General features: G+C 36.0%; 1 protein-coding gene across 5 annotated transcripts in view; it reads left to right on the top strand.

Annotated features, from left to right (window-relative positions):
• The window catches only part of LOC126916309 (cell adhesion molecule Dscam2), a 307369-nt gene that overhangs the window by 81700 nt on the left and 199646 nt on the right, over positions 1-26023 (top strand). For all 5 annotated transcript variants that reach the window (XM_050721989.1, XM_050721988.1, XM_050721987.1 and 2 more), the window contains exon 2: positions 5070-5132. The gene's annotated coding sequence lies outside the window, so the exon portion shown is untranslated. The remainder of the gene's footprint in view (positions 1-5069; positions 5133-26023) is intronic.

The raw sequence follows: 26023 nt of genomic DNA, 5'->3' as shown, positions 1-26023 counted from the left end.
CCAGACGAAAGCTGCGAGACCCTCTCCAGCGTTGTTTCATAGCATCCCCTCTTTACGGACGAGTCCCCGCGGCCTCGTCGGTTAGATAACGATTTTACTTTTTCTATTTCGCTACAATGGAAATTTCCAAAGGAAAAGCGCTCGCCGTGCGATTGTACTCGACAATTTGTGGTTATTACGTTGCCCTCGGTGTCCAAGCGTTGGATTTTTCTTCTGGTGAACTCGACGCTAGTGTCGTTAAGCGACGACTGCTTTCGTCCAACAGTACTTAGAACTGTAATTTCTTTTTACTGTTTCTCCTCTTTTTTCTCCTCGTACAGCACTGCAGATTTCGTACTATTTAAATTTTATATACAATCACTGAGTTTTATTCAGTTTGGTTAACCTGCGAATTAATGGATAACAATCGTATTCAAGTAGTTTGGAAACTGTTAACGAACAAAGGTTTTTTTCTTTTTCTTAATGAAGATGTTTAATTCTTTTCTCGAGTGTTAGGTGAAGATTTTCTTCTTGATTATTTTGAAGATGTTATTCATGGTTAATAAAATTTCTTTCCTCGATTAATGTGAAATGATTTATAGGCAACGATTATTAATTACAATGTTATACCTTGCAGAATATTGCATTTGTAAACCTCTTTCGTGAGAGTCAAAGGGATTATAATGTTTCTATTCTGTTTCACATCGAACACCAACTATGTCGTGTTGCTCGCTACAGATAACATAATTTTAGTTAGATTTCAGTTAGAACGCCAATCTGTGTTCATGCTGTGTAAATGGCTTATTTAATTGAGAAACATAGGGATTTACGTTTGTCTGACTCTCAAATAATATTCTATTTGAAGTAGTTTACATTGTCATGTGTATTCCTGTATATTTCGTTTAATAAGAGATATTTCCATATCATAAGTACGTAAACCTACTACTAGTGTTATGTGTTTTACTCATTTAACGACGGAACATCTAGATCGGAGTCTTTAGTTGAGAAACGTAGGGATGTAAGTTTGTCTGACTATAAGGCGACATTCTACTTAAGGTTGTTACACCGTCGTAGCGTCCTATTCCACTCACATACAACCAAAGTTATCTCTTTATATATTGTTTCTCAAGATTAAAAAATATCAATAATTATAAATTATTCGATATACAACAACGCAAAGGAGGTTGTTGTTAAATAAATTTCTCGATCAAATCCACTTACTTCCTTTAAAATTCCGCTCGTATGAACAAATTCAGAACACAAACACTTTATTCTGCAAAAATATAAATATTCAATCAGAAACATTTCTACATTTCAATCGTTCAATTCCTTAAATACTCGGAACGTTAGGAAATCGGATTGGAACTTTTCACAGAGTGGATAATTCCGTTTCTTTATATCGCACATATACATTCTCTTAAGCTCAAAAGAACGTCTTAACACCTGACACCGTTTCGATATTAGATTCCGCAGAGAAGAATGAGAATTCTTTTTACTCGCGAGCGCATCAAACGTCCACAGAATGGCCGTGTTCCCGCATAATAAAGCCAGTGCTGGAAACGTACCGTGACGTTCGAGAGTCTCCAGTTTCAGCGCGTTATTTGCGCCCTGGAAACCGACGCAGCGCGTCGCGTTCCATCGAGTTCTCGTTTTCCATAAAATACCCGTTCCATCCCCCGTCGGTTTTCACCTGTGCTTTACCCTGCATTCTCGATCGGTCACGAAACATGATCGCCAACGATAACTCTTCGACTGGTCGATTTGTTTCTTTCGTAATTTCTAAGACGTTGTACTGAGATTCACGATATTTCAGTTTTCGATATGTTCGAAGTATCGATTGAAGGAGCCATAAATTTGAAACTTTTCCAGATGAATTTTTCTTTCAACGATGAACACAGAAATTGAATAGATATAAATATAATACACTGAAGTTTGAAAAAATATAAGTCAGTTATAATTTTTTTAGAACGAGGCACTTCATTTGTAACGATAAGTCTTACGTGATATCCATGTTGTGATCTAACGATGTCAAAGAAATTATAACTATCGTTCCATTCATTTTCTTCAAATTTACAGTAAGAAATTTTTGATAGATCGAGGGACTTAAAATTTGAATCTTGCAACTTGCGAAATTTCAAATATTTCAACTTAACAATTTTTACATTTCCGTTCTCTAATTCTCATTATGGTTTTCCACACTGAAAAATGTGACACTCTGTTAATTGCACTGTTTCCCTTTTCAAGTTTTATTTAAGTAATTTAACACGAGTTTTAATTAATTTGTTGTGTTCCCGGTAAACAGATATTGGCTTCGTTTAGTGGAATTCGTGTAACGTTTAACGAGGATTTCCTTTATTTTTCAATTTTTATACTGTTTGTTTAAGTTAATATCAATGGTACAAAATTTGATTTTAAGTGGATTTTTCTTCAAGTAGGTAGTTAAATTTGGAGGAATGGAATGTACGTCGCAACAGGTACTTCTATGAGTAAGTAAACGTTGGTGAAGTCGGTTGGTGGATGCTGTTCCTCTTATTTATGGTACTTATTCAGCCCTATAGCCGTAGGGTCTTCCTTTCAGGATATTATCGTTGATATGTAGCATTAGGATTACTAAGGTTTCTCAGATTCCTTTCAATAAAACTTGGATAACACTTTCGAAGTATATTATTGAATTCTTTCTTCAAAATTTCTCTCGTTCCAAAGAATTTGAAGCTCAAATGATCTATAAATTCAAATTGCTCGAAACATTAAGAAGGTTACACGAAAGAGATGCACAGAGATGTAAAAATACAAAAACTCGGCAATTCGGAAATATAAAAGAGTTAAATTCGGAGATTCGAAGACTTGAAAATGCCAAATAGAAATTGAAGAATTAAATATTCGACTGTTCAAAGTTTCGAAAGATCAAAGGCTTAACAATATGAAAGTTAATTGAAAATATGAAAAATTTGTTCAAGAAGTTCAAACTTTTCGAATTTAAAAATTCATAAATTCGAAAGGTTGAAGATTTAAAGATACAAAAAAAAAAAATAAAAATAAATAAAAGAGAGAAAACGATAAAAATAGTAACCTCATTCAAAATATTCAAAATATAGTTTATCACCGCTTCATTACAATTTTCAGTTATTGTTGAACGATCTATTTATACCCCGTCACGCAACAAAAATTTCTCTCACCTATCTCACGGTAACAGGCGCCGTTGCATTTTGTTTGTTCTGGACTCGTATCGCGAGAAAAAACGCGAGTGGAGCAGCATGAAACAGGGCGGAGGAGGATTTCGTGCGAGCTGCGGCGAACCAGTAGAATTTTCGTCGGGTCCGTTAAGTCTTTAAGCGGCTTACGATTTCGTTTTACGTTACGCGGATAGCGCCAGTGGAGCCAGCGGGGCCGGCAACTTCCTGTTAAACGGATGCCGTGGAAATTCGAATGCTGAACGAAGAGGTTCTCCGAGAGGAAAAGTTTCAGTCAGTTTCTCGATTGTCATGTCCGTTTCAACTTGCGTTCGATCTGAAAATTCCATTGAAATTTTTTCCTTTGTCGTATAATCTATTAATACGGAGAAAAACGATACTGAAACATGAAATTATGGTATCACAGATAAAGAGTATAATATACTCATGATCATGTTTTTTTATTACCTATCATGTCTATGATTTTTAGATTCGATAAATTCACTTTGCTTAGTTTTTGAATTTTATAGTCGCCTCGATTTACGATTCATTCTAAATTCATATTTTTATTTTTTAAACGATCTTCCTTCAGTTTGATCATTATACCTGTATACTTCTACGGTGCGTCTACTGGTCTGAAAATGATCAATTGAATTATTATGAGAATTGTATAAGTAATTGTTTTATAATTTCAATGTGTTACGGGTGGAATGTTTTATCGATTAGGAAATCGGTGTGTAATTTGATGATCTCGTTTGCTGTTTTTCATTCAGCCTTCGGATTTCATCATATCGCTTTCTACCATTTTAATCTTAAGAAGATAGTTTCCTGGATGACAATTTCCAGTTCGTGGTTTTGTAACTGAAATCGAAGTTCAAACAACTGAATCGTTTCGCGAAACACTATCTCGTAGAGGTTGGCGTTTTCACCGAGCGGTTTGCCATTTTTAATAAACGAAAATTGGCGAATGCAAAAGAGGGTCGAACGATTGTATCGATCAGTGGCATAGGTGAAAAGGGGCGCTGAATCCCTGGCCGCCGCGTCGTCGCGCAACCGAAACCGATTTGAAATTTAAATTTTGTCCGGCCATGGCGTCGCATTTAATAGAGCAACAGTCGGCTGCTAATACACGCGTATCGGCCGTCGTATATTAATTAGAATAATAATTCCAGACCTGTCGCGTTTAATGGAATGCGCCACAGAATTAATTATGTCCGACACGGATCGAGCACCTTTCGCGATTTCGAACGAAACGACGTGAAAATCATGAGACAGGAACGGGAAAAATGAGAAATTTCATTTTTCAGGCCTTCGTTACTTGCATTCTTTTACGATAATTCACCAGTTAATAATATTATTGAATTGGTAGATTATAGATTTTTTTTCTTTTCAATGATTTTAAAGTTTTACTAGTACAGTTTTATTAATTAAAAATATTACGTCTCTTTGAATTTTCCGATTTCGTGGTAGATTTCGAAAATGTGATAAGAAATTTGATAATCTTCATGAAAAAATTCATAAAGAAGTTTACTAAAAATTTGTGTATTCTTAAAGAATTCATCACACACTGAAACTACGAATGCCTATTTAGTGAAATCCATGTTAATTGTTATAAATATTTTTTCAAATTATATTTCAAGCTGGCATTTTCAAATTTTTCGTTTCTATAAATTTTCTTCGGAAAGTGCGATAAGAATTTGCAAAAATCTCACATCATAGAATTCTATCATTCGCTAAAAAAATTTCCATATTCCTAAAGAACTAGCTGCATATCATTTTTTACGAAATCCTCGTATCCTGTTACAAGCGATATTTGAAAAACATATCTTTCGATTCGAGTTCTTCAAATTTGTATAAATTCTGTCAGCGAATTTAAAGAAATGAACGTATCTCCAGGAACATTTTTATTCTTTTTTTCAGCGTGGGTGTAGCAGATCAGAGGTCAACCCGGAGGTCAGGCCTGAATGATCAAACAACTCTAACGTGAGTGCTCTGCAATCTCATATTTCTTCTATAATAACATTTATTTCGTAAAACATACATAACTATCAATTATCGAAATATTCGTTGCTGGAACTGAAAATCGGATCGTATTTCTCCATTTGATGATCAACGCTATTAACCCGGGATAAGCGAGTTGTAAACTGCGGGTTCGATTTTGAAATTCCTTTCGTAACTAAATCATCGGCAACAAATATATTTAATGGGTCGCCTAAAATTAGTCGCCTGTTTAATGTTAATTCGTTAGCGATCCTGGTACAACGTTCGTAACGTGGCTGGATGCTTTTAAGTTATTACCAAACGGTGATTTATCAATTAAATCTTCATAGTGTTAAATCGTCGTTGATTTTACCGATTGAACATCACGTGATGTTAGTATATTCTGCATTTCAACGTTAATTGTGTAATTAAGTAATCACACTGGTGCGCAGAAAAAAATTATTTCGTTATCTGATAAAATAATATAGTACGTAGGAGAGAAATTATTTTCGTACTTGGTAGTGTTAACTTTATTTATATTCTATTTATTTAGTTAGTTTATTACGATGCATTTCAACGTTAATCATTTAACAAAATTAATAATAAACTAAATTAATAAATAATTAATAATAAATTTCGTATTTTTAAATTATAGTCGATCTTCGTGTTTAAGAGGAGGTGCGTTAATATTTGATTTATTTTGTTAAAAATGCAGCTCAGATCTTTTATAATTTATTTTTTAATAACCGTTGCATTCGAGTTTACATTAAATCTTACGGAAAATGGCTGCGTAATATTTGACGTGTTTAACATTGAAACGCAGGAAGAACTGCAGTAGTAGAAGACCGCAATGGTCAGACACGACGCGGCGGTTCCGTCGTTGACTACTTGCACCGTTGCATGTTCTACATGAGACATGATTATTCATTTGCTTTTGTAATAACGAAGAATTAGTAGTATTTTAACAACGCTTCAAACATAACGACGACGGGGAAGCTTGTATAAAGTATAAGCAACTTAGGTAAAATTTGTTACTCGTTGTACATGTGTCCGAAAAACATTTTCTCTAATTATTCGAATACGAATTCAAATCTACGTTCGAACATACGACTTTTAAAATTCAAATTTCAATTTACATTCAAATTTATATATTCACGAATACAGATTTAAATTCAAACTTGCAAATTCTGATATTTCCGGATTCCCTGCCGAAATTGCAAAACTTTCATTTAATCGTACGTATCTCTTTTATTTTTGAGTATCATACGCTGTCAAAGAATTCGATGAAATTTTCACTGTCCTGAAAGAAATTTGTTTATAAAGTCGAAGTTTCATAGAATTATAATACCTACGTAATTGATCTATCGTACTATCATTTTGTCTATATACGTTACACGTACATTGGCATTGCCCTTACCACGTTTATTGCTTCAGCATCATATCTAAAGCAGAATATTAAAATCATTACTCCGTTCACTTCGAGTTCGATTTCCATCATCTACCGATAGTGCTGTGTATTAGCAAATACTTTTATATGTAAATTTTTACATACGTATTCGATGCGAATTATTATAAAATATTTTGTCACAGTTCCATGCTTTTTGACTCACGTCTCTTACATTCGAATCAATACGATAAACGACCCAAAAGTATCAATTTTTGGATTCATATCGTACATATTGGACGCGTTAAAAGGAAGTCAGCAACTTTATCAGATCTCGAAGCTTGTCTCATACTAAGCAACAAAACGATTGAAAACTCGATTCCTCCGCAAACTACAATATCCTTCGTGCAATATTCTTTGGATACCAATGATATTTCTGAAAATATTCACTCGTCACGCTATCTATCAGCCCGCGTTATAATTATCGGAGCGAAGAATATTCGTTGATACGAGTTGACCGGCTGGCATTATTAATTTGTCAAACAATTGTCGCGTTGTTAGAGTAAAGAGAGCAAACAAATATCGACAGGTAAATCAAACAGATTTTATGGGAAACGGGGTCTAATAACAAGCCACACGTTGAAACTTCGTTATCGAAAACACACGTATCGCTCTGTCATTGACCGGATACCGTTAAAATCGATCACGATACCACGCCCTTTCGATAACGAAGCGAATGCCGTTCACGATCCTCGTTCGCGATTCTCGTTCACGAGCCTGTGCACGGAGAGACTCGCGACAGAGTAATGACACGACAGTTTCTGCTGCCTTCGTGCTCGACCTAGCGTGTATTTGCCCACTGGACATCCATACAGCCAGATACACAAGGCCCTTTCACGTCGTTCTATATACGTACACGCACGACTATACGGAACACACGCGTGCAAATGGGTTACGTGTACACTGACCTCGTGCAGAACTGTTACCAACGGACGAAATAATTGACCCTTATGGTAGAGAGTAGGTGAGGCTATCGGGAAATTAATTTTACATCGTTAGAAGAGATCGTGTGTCGATATATATTTTTAGAAGGTTAGGCAGGAGGAAAGGTTGACAGGATCGAGGAAATTCGAAGGGTGGAAGAAGTTGGAGGGGGAATGGAAGAGACACAACGTTGATGAATTAGGAAAGTATTGTTGGCAGGTAAATTCGTAGATAGTGGCAATGGTGGTGATAATGGTGGGAATGTGTTGCTAGTGATATTGTAATTATTATTTCGGTGTAAGCAACATGTGCACATACATATTGTATCGTGTTTGTTTGCAAATTTAAGGTACTCAGGTATACCGTGTATAACTTCTTCATTTTCAGGTAGTCGTTTCGTAGTATCTTTAGGAAGTCGGATGAGAATAAGGGGAAGGGTTGGAAGGGTTGAGGTAATTGTATATGTACAGAAAGTTGTAGCGAAAGTGAAGGAAACACTACGTTAATGAACTAGGGAACTACTACTAGTTAATTATTAGCACGATAGTGATAGAGGATAATTATTCAGTTGCGAAAGGTATACTGTGTACGTACGTACTATGTGTATCGAGTATGACTGAAAAGTACCGTGTACAGCTATTTTATTTCTACGAAAGTTCTAATGAGGAAATCTTTAGGAAATTGAGTATGAACAAGGAGAGACGGTTGAAAGGAGGAAATTTTACACGAGGAAGAAATAGGGGATGAGAAGAGTGCTGCATCATTAAATTAGGAAACTATTATTAGTAGATAAATGAATGTAAATAGAATACCTTGTTACTTCTGTGAACATTCTCAGATTCGAGTAATACCATCACGACAGCCGTGTCTCGTTATAATAAAATTTAGAATTTCTTCATATAATACACATAATATATCCATAAAAAGTTTCTACGAGTGCTCGAATATTTTCACGAGCCATTACGTATGCATAGGATAAGGTAAACAACAATTAAAAAGATTTCTTGGCTGTAACTAACAATCCCCGTACGCCACAGAGCCGTAAACGTTCTACGAAACGAGAGAATATTAATTTTCGTCGAACAGTGGAATTTTTGTGCGGCAATGCGACCGACAGGTTGTATCACCGGGTCACAGGGGACCGATAACGAGGTACAACCTGTCTTCTCCCTTCCTCTCTCACGTGACCAACAGGACGAGGTCGAAAGGCCGGTTAAAGGGCAACGAGACAGAGGTCGAGCTCGCTCGTCATTGTTAGGGCAAGCTTTGATCTACGCGAGCCATCCAGTTGCGGCTACGCGTATCTCCGTACGCGTAATTAGCGGCAAAACGACCGCCTCGCGATCACACGGAGAAAAATTTACCGCGTGAATTAGACCCCTTTGACGCGATGCAGAAATTGCGGTTCACGCTGTTACATATCACTGCAACAGAAATTGCACAGCCATGACAATATCCTTTACGTAACAGAAAATTAATTTTTAGTTTTTTTATCGCCTGATTGATAATACCCTCGGTACGGGTTTCGAATTCGATTTATAGGTTCAGGGATATTTCGTTAAATAAATTTATAAATTCAATGAAATTATTCCTTTAGGATATGTTGGAGTTGGTAGGATTGTTAGATTTAAGATTATAAAGATGAAATATTTCTTGCGTGGATCGAGTTTGATGATTTTAATAGATCGATAGATGGACTGAATTGACTGTGGAAGATTAGTTCGATGAATGTTAAAGTGAACGAATGCGTTGAATTATGTATGAGATATGAAAATTGGAAAGCTGGATTTGAAATAATATAACAGGAAGGAAAGGTTATCTTGATAGAAGCTAATAAGTAAATTTCTATCTTGATTAGATACTTTGTGGTTACATTTGGATTAAATTACACGAATTATTTGCCTGAGTTCCAAAGTTTACCAATATAATCGTGACAGTAACGTGGCAACGATATTATAGTGGTAATGAAATTTCAAAATCTTATATTTTGTATAACGCATACGATGTGATAAAAGTACATCAAATCAGAAAGTACAAAATTCTGTAGGGTAAGTGTTCAAATATTTTCGCGAACCAGTGTAGATGGTATAAAGAAGCTAAAAATTAAGGTAAAAAACAACGATCTTCTCCCGACGAGACAGGCTGTCTCGAACATAGTGCAACGTCTCAGTTATCAAGAGAAATAGCTTTCTTGTTGAATGCAGATAATGAAACCAGAAACTGAGTAACAAAGTATGATCACAATTAGAATCTTTTCAGCGACAAACGTTCTCAAACAAAGTGAAACGTCTCAATTACCAAGAAATATAATTTTCTATCTGGATTCTCAAACAAACCATAAATTAAATGATAAAGAATGGCCAAAACTATAAATTTCCCCAGCAAGACAAACGTTCTCAAACATAATGAAACGTCTCAATTACTAAGAAAAATAGTTTTCTACCTAGATTCTTAAACAAACCACAAATTTCATAACAAAGAACGGCCAAAGCTATAAATTTCCCCAGCGAGACAAACATTCTCAAACATAATGAAACGTCTCAATTACCAAGAAAAATAGTTTTCTACCTAGATTCTCAAACAAACCACAAATTCCATAACAAAGAACGGCCAAAGCTATAAATTTCCCCAGCGAGACAAACGTTCTCAAACATAGTGAAACGTCTTAATTACCAAGAAAAATAGTTTTCTATTTGACGAAAGGAGAACCATCCTTTTCGTTTCGCTCGACTCGTTGCAAACGAATCGGTGGCGATTGGTTTTTCAGCGCGCCGCGACGCGCTGATTCGAAGACAGCTCCTCGAATTAGTCCGCTCGCGGCTTCCATCTGTCCCTTCATAGGCGCGGATCGATCGCGCCGGAAAGCCGGCGGCGCTTTTGTCTCGGCCTGAAAGGCCCTTTCATCAGGGCAAATACCTCTCCATGCTCGTCCTGCGCCTGATTCCATGGCAAACAGCCACCGTCGCGTCTATCGAACGGTTCCGCCGTTGGATCCACGTCGATCCTCAATTCCACGTTTCCGCGTTCCCTCTTCGTTTTACCAGAGGAAGTTTATCCGTTTCTAGCGATTTCTTTCGGCCGGTTGATCGCTGTTCCTTGGCTCGTTTTACGATCTACCGACGATCGCGTGTGATTTGTGTAATGGCTTCGGTTCGTTGATGAGTTTCGAGCTGCGTGGTTGCTGGTCATTTAGCTTCGTCAAGGTGCGGGTTTTAAAGGTGTTGTTAAAGGTAGAATTTACGATATACACGGAGGAAAAGGGTATTCTTTCATTTGTAAAACTATCTTGGTTTAATATTTTTACGACAGAATATATTTCGCTAAGAGAAATTAGAGATCGTAGCTTAGAACTTTGAAGTATTCATCTTTCTTGTAGCAGGATGTTGAAATCGAGTATGTTACTCGATTAGGAAGTATACTTGATTTCTAGCGTGAATTTTTTGTCGCAGGTAGTTTAGAGTTTGAATTTATTAGAATTTCGAGACGTTCGTCTTTTTCGTAGGAAAAGCTTATTATTTCGTTGAATCGAAGACGTTACTTCGTCAAAGAATACGCGTCCCAGAATACCCCGAATTGATTTACATATCGAATAATAAAAAATGTAAATTATTGTACAAGGTCATTGCAAATAAAATTGCGATGATATTATTACAGTACAATAATGTAAAAAGAAGAATTCGCATGAATTTTTAGTAATAGGTAATCTGGATTAGTACAGAAATAATATACGATATATCAGGCTGAAGGTCGTTTATCTTCGAAGTTCAGATGCTATTGGGCTAGTGTTTGATGTATCAACATAGGTTAATGTAGTACATACGATATACCTCTATGGAATGCTTCTGGACGGCTATAGTTCACCGAGGTCAAAGGCGAAGATAATTTTGAACAAGAACAGAGTGTTTATTTCTGACGACGAAGGGACGTTACTTAGTCAGCTATTCAATAAATCACATCAAACTTACCTTCAATTTTTCCAGATTAAATTAGAAATTAATTCAAAATTATTTCTATACCCAGGAAAGGCCGCATTTTTCGGTTTTTGTTTCAGAAATAAACTTACAAAATATTTTAATCTCCTTTTCTAAGTTATATTAAATTTCACTTAAAGATGCTAGACCTTTGTTTTCATTGGATGATCGATCTCTCTCAGCATATCTTCTCTCTATATTTAATTCTATGCTGATATATCAAGCGAGTCTCTGCTATTGTTTTAGTCATTGCTTAATACATTTAATTCTCGTCTACAATTTTATTCGAAGGAGTACTTGTCTCGAAACTCGTTCTCAAAAATGTCCATTCTCAAAGATAAAAGGAAATCAAGGTGTCGACTTGTAAATTAAAAATTTTACTTCTCTACGCGACAGAAGATCGAGTCTCGAAACTTGGAGATAACACGAAAATATTATAAATTATCAAAGGACTTGCGCAGCACGTTCCACGCGTTCGTTTCAAGAATTCGAGTGCTTCCTTTCTTAGTTAACCGTTTCTGAACTTCTTGCCGTCGAAATTCTACATTCTTCCGTCGTGCACCGTATCTCACGAGAGATTTCAGATTTATCCCAGGGTCCCGTCGTATAATACGTAGAATTATTGTCCACCGGCTGAAGGATTTACATAAAAATGCCTTTTGTGTCGGACCTCGTTCGTGGTAATCCCCGATACGATGGCACACCCTTGTATTATCATTTTAAAAACATTCCTGAAACTTCACTCGCGCCCTTTTTCTACCTTTCCTTTTTTTCCCCTCTGTTCTCCCTTCGCCCTTCCTCGATATTTTACGAGAGAAAGTTCACAAGCTCGGGTATTCTTTGATCTTCGATCGATTAATTAATAGCAAAAAATCATGGAAATTCACGAGTAATTCGAAAATATCAATTAGGAGGACGAATATCAGAAAATCAATAAATTTATGAAATGAAAATTAGAAGATTCACAATTACCTGTTAAACTTTATTATTTTTCATGTAGAATATTTCAAACCTTTATGACTTCATTCTAAATGACTCTATTTTAAATTGTGGTCTTGTAGAAGCACTGCCTGTAATTGCAGTTAATTTTGATGGATAATAAAAATTATTTTAGCGATTAAGTTTATATCATATTCGTGAATGAAATTGGAATTTTCCTTATTCCAGAATACGTTAAATTGATTTACATATCGAATAGTAAAGAAATGTCTACGTTTTAAATTATTGTACAAGGTCAAATGCAAATAAAATTACGATGATATTATTACAATACGATAATGTAACAAGAAAAATTCGCCTGCATCTTATTCAACGATATTCCTTACGAGTTAGTAATAATTCGTTATCAATCCTGTCTGATAAGAACGGCGAGGATCGAAGAAATAGTTGCATCCTATTTTAATATATTATTCATAATATTTCATAATCGTTATACTGATGTAAAACATGTTGGCAATTCATATCACATCGATGCAACGAACTTCTATGCAAATAGAAAGTAACATTTCCATATTATATCACTGGCAGAAGCTGATTTAAATTGGACGAGGAACGTTATCTTGATCGGCGTATTACAAAGAAGGTTCTCGTAAATAAATTCACAATTAATGTTTTCTCTTCCATTCATATATTCAACTTTAATCCACCGACTGAAACTTTAATCTTTCATCTCGTTACAATGTTTCCCTATCCCATCCTGTATTTCTCGAAGCATACAGTAACGGAAACGACATAAACGACAGAATGGTAACCATAATAAATAGCGTAATAAATACAGCAGTTTCTTGGTTCAGAAAAGTCCTGTAATCTTTTCATGACGGATTACATGTAAAACTAGTTTCGAACTTGCTGCTTCCATTAATTATGTTTAAAGTTACGCAAAAGATAAAGTAAAGGAAAATTTTTTCTTTCTACTTTCATATTCTGCTACTTTTATATCTTAGATCTTAACAATGAAATATATATATATATATATACACACACACACGTTCTATTAACAGATTATATTGGACATATGTATTTATTCTTCGGGTCATTTTTCATAACGATCTAGACTGTGGCAGATGATATATGAGGTTCATTAATGGCAGAAGGATATACAATGAATCTTACACGGTATTTCAAGATTTATCATTCAGACACGTAAGAAAGACGCAAGAATAATAACAATAAAAGCTATATATTTCTATTTATTTCATTCGAGAAATATCGTTTCAGCAGAATCTATAACTATAGGATGGAGAAAGTACAATATGGAATATCACCTCTCTCATTCGTTAATCTTGTCCTTCTTATCGTTTAATCCAGGAATACCATTTCCAGAGAATCTATAAATGTTTTCTTTTTTTTATTTGGTAGACATTTTACAATCAATTCTCATTGAGAATTATAAGTAAATTAATCTATAAATGTAACATCGAAAAATCAAAATACAGGAATAATAACGCGAAATTATTCATTACACATTGTTGCAAATCGCTCACGTAGGGAGGCAATAGATACGAAGTGAGCGATAATCAAACCGACGTTTGCTCTTATTTCATCATCTCACGTAAGAGACAGAGTATCGGTTGAAAAGAACGTTGCCACGGGCGTTTGGAAAGAAGTTCATTCTCGTAGGAAGGAAGAGAAACGCGACGTACAGAACGCCCCTTGGCTCAGCTTTGCTAAGAGAATACGCTGTGATGCGGAGCATCTTTCCTATCCTGGCTTTCTTTGACATGTAAATGCCGCGACATCCCATAACTGCTGAAATATCGTGCAAAGGGAAAGTAGCGGAGGAATCCATCAAATTTTTCCAACGCACATTTCCGCTAGAACACCCGCATCTTTGTATTCCGCTCGAGTTCGCTATATTTTCTTCTTCTCTCTTCCTTCTTCCCTTTTCATTCTTTAAAAGAGAAATCCCAACAACATCGAAACAGCCCTCATACGCCGTGGCACGAGCTCTACATAATTTATAATCATTTCATTCTCGTTACGTATTCAGAAGGTCCACGTGGACAGAAGGTTGCTGGGAAATCTTTTCCATCTTACTCGTGGGTGGCTAGTTAAATTTCTTCGCGTAGGAGAAATATTTCTTAAACAGACGCGCTAAATATTCCATCAACGCCCTTTGGACTCAGTGGGGTGTTCTATCGTTGGTCACCGGAAGTGGAATCTTCGTTATGCGAAAGAAGATGGTTCTTCGATGTATATCGTTTGTATGTTGCCGTTTGTAATTGTTCGATCGACATTACCAGTTGATGGGCAGTTTTCGAATAATTCGAATTTGAGGTACGTGCAGTTTTTGACGAACAATACGATAGAAATTGGACGACGTTCTTGGATAATTTAAATTTAAGACACGTACGAGTTTTAATCGATGATAGAATCGGAAATGTTCACTGTTCATTATTCAAAGCGTCAGTTGTTCGAACGACGTTAATCGTCGATGGATGGATCCTCCCGGTGCTTAGAGAAATGTACTCTTCATCTTCTTGTTTCACGGGAATTCTGAATACCTTAAAGATCTTTTTGTAACTTTGGAAAGATGTATTCGTTTTTTATCGAATATAACGTTGTTGCATTTCCTTTTTTGCTTTACGTAGATAATTTTTTATTTTCGTGGAACAACGTCAGTTCAACAATATCTACGTGAATTCTACCAATTGTCGGATATGCAACGTGGATTAAAAATTCTAAATGAAAAATTTGGAAATGTTTCTCCAGCGAAGCGAATCGGAAATTTTGCAATCCTATCGTCAGTTTTCTGCAATTACGTATCCTAATGCAACTTTTAGACTTAGTTGGAAATTTCTCGCGGCGCTCTCCATTCCCTTGGTGCACGGGGCGTATAGAATACTTGAAACATGTTTAGGATATTCTTCGATTCGACCGCGACGAAACTTCGTTTCAAACTTTCTCCGCTGGGAAGCAACTACGAATTTTTCTCGCCATTTCTTTCATCATCGTCGTATTTTGTGCTTCTCTTTTCCTCTTTTTACGGTGCACCGGGACACGAATGGTGTCGAGGGTGCAAGAATCGCCGACGCGTTGTGATCGAGGGCGCACGTGCGTGAGGGTGCTTTTATGAAAAGGGAGAGTGATGTGAATTTACGGCTCGATTCGAGAAGCCCACTTTAAACGCTGAACTATACCCGCGCTTCCATTTGATTGATCCTCTTTCGATTACTTACAAAAATGTATTTTTTATTTCTCTTTCTTTACGAGACAGGTGGAACATTCCGAACACTTTAAGAATTCATAGTTTTCCAGAGATGTATCCCTTTTGCGTCGAATATAACGTTGTTGCATTTTCCTTCTCCTTTTTTTGCGTTGAACACGCAATAGTATTGTTGTGTCATTGCATTGATTTTGCTATTGCGTTGAACATGGCCTTATTATTGAACGCCACAATATACCTGCGTTTCTCCTCGATTGGTTCTCCTTTCACAGCTCACAGAAATGTACTTTTTACTTTCTTTTCTCACGAGAGAAATTCTGAATACTTTAAGAATCTTTTTATAGCTTTCGAGAGATGTATTTTCCTTACATTGAACATAATGTCGCTCTGGCGCCCTTTTTTTACCTTCAATGTACAATGATATTGTCGCATCATTGCGTCGTTGCATCGAGCATAGCGTTATTGCTACGAATACAGCGTCACCGAGTTGTTGCGTTAACACGTTAACTACAACGGTGGCTATTTTTCTTTTTTAGAATTTTTTTTGAATGATTAAGATAAGGTAAGTTTTATGAAATAACAAATTATCAACGATACGAATGATGTAAATTATATCGCGAGAGAAAAAGTGCTATAGCGTAGATACGTTTCGATCTATTTCGATTCTTAGGGCAACGTATGTACAAGTCTCACGTATATGAAAATCAACGTGTTAACTATGATGTCGTTGCATCGAGTATAACATCATTACATCAAATATGGTATCATCGTGTATAATTTTTGTCTGCATCATTTTTCTCACTCTCGTATCATCTACCATTTTTCGCCTTTTCCCCCCACTCTTACACAATGAATTTTACAAATCTTCATTCTTTTCACGTACGGTGAGTACAAGAAGTACTTGTTCACAACCTTATTTTCTAATAAAGCGTTGTTTTATTGAATTCTACGCTTCGTTCCTATTGAATTCCTCCAATCAAACTGACGATCAGGAAAGCGCTGCAAAACGATGCGAAACTTATTATGGTTGGAGCTAATTAACTAGTGTACGTACACTAATGCAAACGTAATAAGAAATGCAGTGGCTGATAAGTAAGTTCTGTAGCCACTGTCGTAAACAATCGTCGATCACATGAATTTGCAAGACAATCAATGTTCTCAATCAATAAACTACTACGTACGACCTGATGCGTTTCCAGATCGCCTTTAGAGTAGCGAGCTGTTTTTAATCGCGCGTACCCGTGTAATTTGCATTGTCGAGCAATTTGCACGACAATTAAGTGAAATCTGCGATTGCATGACTGTAACGGCGTGACACGGTTCGGACCAGAAGACAATGGACGTCGCTCTCGTTTACGGAAAGCACCAAAGTACGGCCACGTTTCAAGCAAACTACCTTTCTACTGCTTTTTCGACACAGTTTCTTGAAAGTGGCCTCCGTTACCTTTCCAGCGGCTATTTATGTTTCAGGTGTCTTTTCTTTTTGTTCTATCGGACTCTTTGTACGAAGCTTCTGCGCGTCGATGTTAATTATTTTTTATGGTTCTCGTTGTTGCTGTCGCTTTTTAGTTAGCGCAGGATCGCGAGGTGTCTTGGAAAGGATTGGAAAGAAGATGAAGTTTTGATTAGAATGCGCGGTACTTTCTGTTTGAGGATGTTGAGGAACGATGGAGGGTGTAATTGGTGTTTCTGTTTATGAAATAATTATTGTTTCTTTGTAGAAGCGATCATTATGTTTTAATGATAGAACGAAGAGACTTAGTTTTGAGAGAAGACGTTAATTAATTTTCTGAGATTTATTTTTAGGAGCAACAATAATCGCTTGGCTTTTATCTTTAACAGAGAAGAATAATTCATTTCGATTTGTTTATTTCTTAAAATAACAAGTACATTTCAATGATAGGATAAAAAGTCTTGCACTTTTAACGAGGCAAGCTAAGTAATTTTAAGTCGTTGATTCTTAAGACTAACAGTCAGGAATTAATGTTAGGATAGTGTAAAGAAATTTCTATATATAATGGGACAAAATAATTGGTTTAAGATCCATCAATTTATAAGGATAACGTTTGCAACGTAATTTACAAGGATAAAGGAATTTCTTTTGTAATTCCAGGCTTTCAAACGTATCGTTTTAAGAGAAATTTTAGCAGCGTTTCAAGATACCTCGTGTTTTAATTATTTCAGAATTTTATCTTAAACTCAGCAATTCTCTTAAACTCTTTTTTTCTCAAAAACACTTAAATATACATATTAATTATTTAATAAACTAAAATAAAATCAGCAATTACCTATTATATATGATCATCCTTGTCATTATTACGTGGTATAATAATTTCATAGCAGGGAAGTAGGAGATAAAAAATCTCGTTGCTCTTCCGAAACTTGAATTTTCATGCTGCCACGCGGCAAGATTGTTTCGTCCACGTAATTAAGTTGGCGAAAAACAAACCCGTTGGGCAAGTCGTCAGGGGGTTGTAATTGTGTAAAAAGCGGTGGCGCAGGTTTCTCGGGGTAACAAACCGGCGCGCTTTATTTCGACCCACGGTCAAAATCCTGAAATTTCAACTTGCCATTTCCTAGGATACTCGCACCTATCAACGTCTCTGTTGAATTCCAAAAAATTCCACCTTTGAATTTTCAATTGTATCCGCCCATACCCGTAAGATTATCTTTACTTGTAATTAAGTACAAAACTATTGAGATGTATATAATTTTGTGTACTAGACTAGATTAGCTGTGAAGTAGTGACACACGTATGTGAGTATGAGTGTATGGAAGTATGTGTGCGCACAGCGTCTCGAAAAACAGATGAATGCAACTGTTCCGTTGGGAGTGTGGTATAGAAGATGCTGAGACGCGTGCAAATGTATATCGACGAAGATCCTGCAAATCGTCTATTGAATAAATCTAAAACTATTTTAATATAAATTCTAAGTGTAATCTTAGTGTTCCTTTACTTTTATTTCGGCGATTAAGATCCACAATTCTCAACGAAAACAAACTCACAAAAGTTCTCGAATACTATCAATCCATTGCAACGAACCACCAGCGATCATATGCCCTCGTAATTCACAAAAATATTCAAGAGATTTTAGAAGCTTTGCCAATATTTGCATCCACGAAAATATTTCAAAGAATTCCGGGAAGCTTACTAAACACCTTAATAAAGCTATCAAATTCCTATAGAATTCCTCTAAAATTCGTGAAAAACATAAAAAGGTACACGAATAATACTTTAAGGTGCCAGAATTTACGGAAATATTTGAAAGGATCGTCGAAGATCGACCGAGGATTCTACCGAGAATAAAATTTTTCTAAAACCTGGAATCTTCCCTTCTAAATGTTCAGCAAGCTACAAGTCGCGAGTTTTCCGACAAGCCGTCTACTTTGACACGACATTTATTAACATGTCCCCGTATAAACCTAATGACCGTGTCCGATTGTTTCATTCAATTGGACGACGATGATCCTGGTAAATCGCGGTTGCGTTTACCCTGGTTGCTTGGACCCCCTGTTCCCCTATAAATATCATGGCTTTATCGTTGGCTAGGGTTACGAAATCCCCCTAAGGGCAATCATAAGGTGTTTATATCGCGTTACACGCGGCGTGCACAACGGCTGGCTGTTGGGGAAGCTAATAGTCAGCCTGCTCTGCGAGATTCAGGATACCAGGGACACCGGGTATTTAGATGCTTATCCGCTGGTGCACACGCCCTCGTGAAACGGCTATTTATCGTTATTGGACTGCAGTTGTCCGGATTAGGCCCTCTACACCGTGGTGTATCTGAATATCTGAGCAGCGACGACAATGGATATATGTAATCGCGATGTCGATTAACGCGCGTTCGACTGAGAGCTACGAGGGTCAGGTCTCTCCCTTTAATCGTTTCGTTTAGGGCTTGAACACCGGGAAATCGTGTTGTGTGTACGTTTGTCGTGTTAGTTTGATCGCTTTGACGAACGTTCGGTGTTTCTTTGTTGGGTTTGGATGGGTGTGATTTAGGGTTCAAGAACATTTTGAGGGTGGTCAAGTACTTGTCACTTGAATTGAGTTTCTCATTTTATTTGTAGCGGCACATGAACGTAGAAAAAGTCAAGTTGAAACAGAAAATTCAAATCTGGCAGAGACCCATGTTATTGTGCTCTTGAATACTAACGTTGCTTCGGTTAGAAACCTAACCCTAATCTAGAGGCAAATGAACTCTGAACAGATTGTTATTGCCGTTTCTTGTAATCTTCAGCCAGAGTTAGACAAGAAGGTTACCTTTTTGTGGTAACATCCGTTGGTATAAATAAATGTATGAACGTGCTCCCTAAAACAGAGTATTATTATCCTTTCTTCGATTGTCTAGTATCGTGTACGAAAGACCTAAGAGATATCGGGCGAACTATAAACAATATCGCGAGAAAGTCGAAGTGCCAACAGGCTCAACGATGTATCGTCGGTCCTTCAGTCGAATAGTTTCATGGAAAAGGCCTGTGTGACCCTGGCCACGAGCGGTTCCGGAACAAGTGCATGGTGGGGCTAAGACAAAAACACAAAGGGATGCTAAGGCAGAAAATCGAATTAACAGTAAGTGTTTGTTGAGAAGTCAGGGAGATAGTGTTGCTAGTGTGACAACGGTCAGACCCATATCCACGCCATTCCGTACTACCTGACAGCGAACCATTAGTTTTGACATGATCTTTGTACATGGTTCAACATTACACTTTCCCCATTACGTAGGGCAATCAGGATCCTCCCCTTGCCCCTCAACATTTACAAAAGCAACATATAAAAACTGCAAGCATTCGGCCACGAGACTAGTCTTGAGTCTTGTGTACAGTTTTGGCCATGATTTGAACAACTATTTTGACTTCGCTACTTCATTGTAATATTATACTTAATCACTTTCGTGAATAAAAGTCTACAAAATTATAAAACCATAGTCAAGTTAAGTTATTGCTCAGTTACTCCTTTTTTATCATTAATTTTACGTGACACTAGCGTTGTCGAGAGAGTGTGGTCCGCGTGAGAGAGAACGTTGGATCCGTGGTGACGAGAGTTGCAAATTAACTATCTAGTTATCTTAATTATAATGCGTTATTGTGATTAGTTCACGTTAAACAACCATCGTCCTGTCTAACCAACATTTGTTTAATCTATTTACCCTAAATAAACTAATTCTAACAATTGGTATAGTAGCATCGACCGAGCGACGATTACAACCTCTGTACTTGTACTTATACTTATTTTAATACATCTGACTATTACAAATTCATCCACTCGTTACATTATTAAATACACGTTGTAACCACCTCATATTGTTTCCGACATGTCTTGCTTCAGACATCGAGGCTTTGGTAGGAAACGATGGTTGATTTGTGAAATTTAGGAATCGTGTTATTTACATATATTCGTAGGTTTAGTTGAATTAAGCGATTTTTTTTTGTTAGTAAGTTTCCTTTTTAGCGATCTTTTATTTCTATCATATTTTTCATCTCCTCTGGTTTTTCTGAGTTCGGAAGAATACGATAGGAAATTTCAAAGATAGCAAACATCATGAAGACATTCGTTAATCTGACTTACGTAAACAATTACTTTTATTTACTTTGAGTTTGTTATTTTCGATTTTCTTTGCTTTGATATTGAACAATTTTGAATATTGAATATTTGCTGAGAAATTGAACCATCTTCAAATTTCGTTACATTCGTTGAATTTTTTAATTTTGTCTAATTTTCCATATACATGTACGAAAGTATATATTCATACAAGTACATTTTGTACCTTCTGATCGCTTATTTACGCAACAGTCAAGGTAGATATCTCTTGGAAAATTACAATATAAAAGGAACAATATAACGTTAAACGTAGAAAACACCACAAAATATCTCATCTTATAAAATTCGATTTCCAGAAGCAAGAAAAAATTCTCAAATTCTCAAATAATCTCTTCTTGAAGAATCACAACAAAAAAGGAACATTAACGTTAACCATGGAAAATACCACGAAAATTTATCAGCGTAGAAAATCTGATTTCACAGAGAAAAAGAGAAAAGAAAACCCAATTCTCAATTCATTCAAGCGACACTTGAGACAGTAGCATTTGAGATCAGTAGCTCCTTGCAAGAATTAAAATTCTATTGAAAAGCGAAGGGTCGGTGATCAGTTGGAGTGACCGGAAGTGGTCATCCAACGCCGAGGTGAAACGGACCCGTGGGCGTTTTCCCAGCGCAACCATAGTCGGACGAGGGTCAATCGGAATTTTAAATCGTCGCCGGCACGGATGTTTGCCCGAAAAGCTTTCAACCTGTAAATTATTCATCGTATGGTCCTGGCTGTCTGCTCGCTGACGCATTAAAAAAGAGCCTCTGTCATGATCGTGTTGCTCCTAATGTTCGACAGCGTGCTCGATCAAAGATCACTTTGAAAATCTATCTATCAGTCCATATATCTACGCTGAAGAAAAATCAACTTAATAATCGAAGCTTCTACGTTCCATGTTTATTCATTTTTTTCTGCCACATGGGAAATTCCGAAGAATATGCTTTGTTCTCCAACTCTGTTACATTGACAGATTTAACTTTAAATAACGATGCCATTCGATAGTGGAATTTGTGTGATCAAGATATAAGAGATAGAATTTGTCTTTTAATAGAAAATAAATGGAATACAAAGAAAATACAATGGAGAAGTTGTTGGTGAGTAATTCACTTTGGAGAAACTTCTCTGTATTTGTTTATAGCTGAATAGAAAATTTTTTAGAATCTTTTAACTTCTAATATAATATGATAATAATAATAATTTGATATTTTGCTATTCTATTTCATTCTAGTTGAAGATCTCGTATGATGATAGAATCGAGTTTCTATGAATATACATAGCGCTAGAAATTGAACTTTTCTCTCGATCTCTCATTGTTTTTACAATTTTTTTCGATACGAAACATGAAGAGAAAATTGATATCGTTCACGGTAGAATTGTAACATCGCGTAGTAATAAAATAAATACAGTCTTTTTTAATGGAAGGAACACTGTAACAAATTTATTTCTTCGGCATAACATAAGTGTAATAACTAGACTGAAAATATTTGTATAAATTTATATTTTCATGCTAAGGTTATATATATTTTTGAGTATTATGTATATTTTGCGCATTTAATATTCCAAAGCAGTAGTCATCGCTAATCTGCTTATCCAAGCATAATTTTCCATTCATGACAGTATTTTAATTGGGAAAGTGGAATTATACATAGCAAGCTGAAAATCATAAATGAAGATTTTCAGAATTTCAATTTAATCAGTTATTTCAATTTGAACAAGTATCATTTCTTTAATTTTTTATTTACTCAACGACTTTAATCAGCAAAGTGACTTACACCGCTATGATTCTCGGCCCTCCATATATGGTTTTAATTCGATTTCCAGAAACCGTAGAAAGATTTCCAAATCAAAGATAAAACATCAAAGATAAGATTCTAAAGAAAAGAAAAACCACTATGTTCCTTTTCTATGTTCCTTTCTCTTTTTCATCGTATCGGTACGCTTATGCGAAAGCTTCAAAGGGATCGATGAACGTGTGGCTTTTTTTCGACTTCGTTTACAGTTTCTGGAACGTGAACACAGCAGGAGGAAATAGATCTACGTGAAAATCGATTCTTTTGCGCGGAGAATTTAAATGCTGGCCCATTCCCACCGGGCCAGGAACGTCCGTGGAATTCTCAAAATCGAGAATCGGTTCTTAATACCAAGGAAAACTCGAGTTTTCCGCTCGTTTTATCCGGATCGCTTATGCCGTCTGGTATCAGCAAAGAAAGGAACATGTTGAAAGAAGAGGCGGCTGTTTCCGGGACGCAAATCTCGGATTGTTATCACGTAGTGGAGTATTGTTATTTCGTTTGTGCAGAACTTGATGGAACTTGGTAGAATTTACTTTTTAGGGATTTGTATGAATCTTTTCAGCTTTTTTTTTTACCATGAGTAACGTGGTTTTGATAGTCTAATAACTTTTATCAATTGTCAGCTATATTTGAAGACTACAGAGCAAAGACATGATAACTACAGTTTCGTTGATTTTTTTGATGAATTTTGACGTCAGAGAAAATTTTTTTTGGAGGTTCAGTTTAAAATTTATGGAAAGGAATAAAAGGAATAAAAAATTGTTATAGGAATTTTTTCCACTTTAAACTGTAAGGTTATTCTTTGGTAATATTAATATGTATACACATGTCCGTTTTTGCGGGAGATAAATTTTAAAATTGGATATGCTGTTAATCAGTTCTATTAATCAATTTGTAAACTGTCGCTTTATTCCACCTTGCGATTAAATATGTATTTCTGTCACTTTTCTGAATTTCACAAATATACTGTCATAAATATTACGTATTGGTATTTATAGCTTATTGATTTGTAGCTGTAATTTAACTGTATGTCATTACAATTATTTACCAAGCGACACGAAAATCAGTGAATTCACACATTGTAACAGATAACCAAAGAAATATTCGCGAGAAACGTTAAAAGAATCTGAGAACCTTAAAAGGAATTACTATTATTAAATTCCAAACACTTTCTATTCCAAATTTAATAATTACTGGTCAATTTATAAATTTTGAATAAAAGTCTTTATAATCAGGAATAATGTGTTTCAATAATAATACTAATAGTAATACTAATAATACTAATACTTCAATGAGTTTAATCAATTCGATGTAATATCCAATAATCAATGATCTTTATAAAATTTAGTAATTTATTTTAATTTTATTAATTTATATTTATTTAAGAATGTTTGCAATTCATAAAAACTTTCAAAGAACATTTATAGAAACCTCGTAGCAAAGATATCAAGAAAATCAAAAGAACAGAAGAAAAATCTCTTCACTCGACAACAATTGAACAAACGTATCGACAACTAATAAATAAAATACCTCTACTATGATACAACTATAATTGAAAGTAAATTTAAAAAACAACTCTGTGACACCGTTAGCTTCTTCGAACTTCTGACGAGCGTAGAAAAGGGCGCAAAACTTTCTCATCGGTATGTCCGCTGGAGAATCGTTCCACGTCTTGCGATTACTTACGAGTATTAACTTCTTCCTCGATAGACCATTGTCCGACGTCGTTCACGAGGTTTTTAAAGGGCGAGGTATCGAGGAAATTTCATTTTCTTTCTCCTCTCCTCTCCTCTCCTCTTATCTCATCTCATCTATTATCGAGATCTTAAATCGTATTGTCTCCCCTCGAAAATGTACGAGCTTTTCATGATCTCGAGAACGCAACGCAGCTCTTCTCTCGGTTACAAGAGTTTCATTGTCACCCCATGGGAAATATGGGTATAATGTGGCGTGATGCAGATGTTGCTATTTGTTTTTTCCCTTCTACAGTCCCTACCACATTCTCGCGTTTCTCTGTCCTACTGTTTCGCCATTCCAGTGAAATTATATCAATAAGAGGCGTACATATATTTATCTTCGTAATTATCAACAGAAACTCGTTTCCTGTTGAGTAACTCACTTTCGATTTCTCTTCATCTTCCAATAATCATCGAATACGAATTTTTCCAATCGTCAAACTTCGTCAGTTAGATTCAGCCGATTTACGAAACCTTTATCACTGACGTATAAATCAACAACGTACTCTACGATGTATTCTATATGTTCTACAACGTTCTATGATATCGCGAATAATTATTATAAAATATTATAAAATAAGTTCGGACGTATTTCGATTAAATCACAAATTTCAGCGAATAAATTGCAAGAAACTATAACTTTCCTTCGATAAGAGCCTTCTAAAATAAACAAAGAACGTGGTAGTATCGATGAAATCGTTTACAGGGCTGCTGTATAGCGCACGAATAAATAGTAGGATTTTCAGGCGGAACGGGAACTTTCTTGGAGTGTTCGAACGTCGAACGCTTGACCGTGGCCATTGCCGCGAAATTTACGAGAGAGGAAAGTTCGCAAATCTTAATAAGCTCGCTGGCAGCGAGTACTTCTTTCCCATCGATAGAAAAGAGGGTGAGCTGGTAATGTGGTTGCCCGAAAATCCTTCGCTGGGATTACAATGCTATCGATTTCTCTTCTATCGGGTGATCCGATATCCAGCTGACACACACCTAGGTCCATGGACTGTTTGTTCAGAAAGTAGTGAGAATTTCAACAACGTGATGAAACTTCCTCGAAACGTGGTTATAATAGTCTGCATCGTACAACCAGATAATAAAGCCGACCAGTCGCTAGAGTTCGCATGATCGAAGCGTTTTCCTGAGCGAATTGACAAGTTTATTTTTTCTATGAATGTTGGAATTGTTGGACTTACGTTGGTACAACGTGCAATATTTCGTTTGAATAGTAACGAACATAGGATAAAAATATAATATGGTATATTTATATAGTATATAC

The sequence above is a fragment of the Bombus affinis genome, chromosome 5, assembly GCF_024516045.1.
Source record: "Bombus affinis isolate iyBomAffi1 chromosome 5, iyBomAffi1.2, whole genome shotgun sequence".
Lineage (NCBI taxonomy): Eukaryota > Metazoa > Arthropoda > Insecta > Hymenoptera > Apidae > Bombus > Bombus affinis.
This window is presented reverse-complemented; position numbering and strand designations above follow the sequence as displayed.